Here is a 2,018-nt window from a genome sequence, read left to right as displayed (position 1 = left end):
ATTTCGCGCATACATGAAATGAACACATTTTTCTCCAAAACTATAACAGATGCAAGCTTGTCCTGTTTGGTGGAGATGATATTTAATAAAATAAGTAGAAATCCACTAAAAGTTTTGTTTGGTTATCTTGCAATCCCGAGATAATCGTCTCCATGCTCCAAATCCATTTTAAAGCCATTTTTAAGGCATTTCGCGCATACATGAAATGAACACATTTTTCTCCAAAACTATAACAGATGCAAGCTTGTCCTGTTTGGTGGAGATGATATTTAATAAAATAAGTAGAAATCCACTAAAAGTTTTGTTTGGTTATCTTGCAATCCCGAGATAATCGTCTCCATGCTCCAAATCCATTTTAAAGCCATTTTTAAGGCATTTCGCGCATACATGAAATGAACACATTTTTCTCCAAAACTATAACAGATGCAAGCTTGTCCTGTTTGGTGGAGATGATATTTAATAAAATAAGTAGAAATCCACTAAAAGTTTTGTTTGGTTATCTTGCAATCCCGAGATAATCGTCTCCATGCTCCAAATCCATTTTAAAGCCATTTTTAAGGCATTTCGCGCATACATGAAATGAACACATTTTTCTCCAAAACTATAACAGATGCAAGCTTGTCCTGTTTGGTGGAGATGATATTTAATAAAATAAGTAGAAATCCACTAAAAGTTTTGTTTGGTTATCTTGCAATCCCGAGATAATCGTCTCCATGCTCCAAATCCATTTTAAAGCCATTTTTAAGGCATTTCGCGCATACATGAAATGAACACATTTTTCTCCAAAACTATAACAGATGCAAGCTTGTCCTGTTTGGTGGAGATGATATTTAATAAAATAAGTAGAAATCCACTAAAAGTTTTGTTTGGTTATCTTGCAATCCCGAGATAATCGTCTCCATGCTCCAAATCCATTTTAAAGCCATTTTTAAGGCATTTCGCGCATACATGAAATGAACACATTTTTCTCCAAAACTATAACAGATGCAAGCTTGTCCTGTTTGGTGGAGATGATATTTAATAAAATAAGTAGAAATCCACTAAAAGTTTTGTTTGGTTATCTTGCAATCCCGAGATAATCGTCTCCATGCTCCAAATCCATTTTAAAGCCATTTTTAAGGCATTTCGCGCATACATGAAATGAACACATTTTTCTCCAAAACTATAACAGATGCAAGCTTGTCCTGTTTGGTGGAGATGATATTTAATAAAATAAGTAGAAATCCACTAAAAGTTTTGTTTGGTTATCTTGCAATCCCGAGATAATCGTCTCCATGCTCCAAATCCATTTTAAAGCCATTTTTAAGGCATTTCGCGCATACATGAAATGAACACATTTTTCTCCAAAACTATAACAGATGCAAGCTTGTCCTGTTTGGTGGAGATGATATTTAATAAAATAAGTAGAAATCCACTAAAAGTTTTGTTTGGTTATCTTGCAATCCCGAGATAATCGTCTCCATGCTCCAAATCCATTTTAAAGCCATTTTTAAGGCATTTCGCGCATACATGAAATGAACACATTTTTCTCCAAAACTATAACAGATGCAAGCTTGTCCTGTTTGGTGGAGATGATATTTAATAAAATAAGTAGAAATCCACTAAAAGTTTTGTTTGGTTATCTTGCAATCCCGAGATAATCGTCTCCATGCTCCAAATCCATTTTAAAGCCATTTTTAAGGCATTTCGCGCATACATGAAATGAACACATTTTTCTCCAAAACTATAACAGATGCAAGCTTGTCCTGTTTGGTGGAGATGATATTTAATAAAATAAGTAGAAATCCACTAAAAGTTTTGTTTGGTTATCTTGCAATCCCGAGATAATCGTCTCCATGCTCCAAATCCATTTTAAAGCCATTTTTAAGGCATTTCGCGCATACATGAAATGAACACATTTTTCTCCAAAACTATAACAGATGCAAGCTTGTCCTGTTTGGTGGAGATGATATTTAATAAAATAAGTAGAAATCCACTAAAAGTTTTGTTTGGTTATCTTGCAATCCCGAGATAATCGT

This window comes from Anomaloglossus baeobatrachus, unplaced genomic scaffold (genome assembly GCF_048569485.1).
Source record: "Anomaloglossus baeobatrachus isolate aAnoBae1 unplaced genomic scaffold, aAnoBae1.hap1 Scaffold_628, whole genome shotgun sequence".
Taxonomy (NCBI): domain Eukaryota; kingdom Metazoa; phylum Chordata; class Amphibia; order Anura; family Aromobatidae; genus Anomaloglossus; species Anomaloglossus baeobatrachus.
This window is presented reverse-complemented; position numbering follows the sequence as displayed.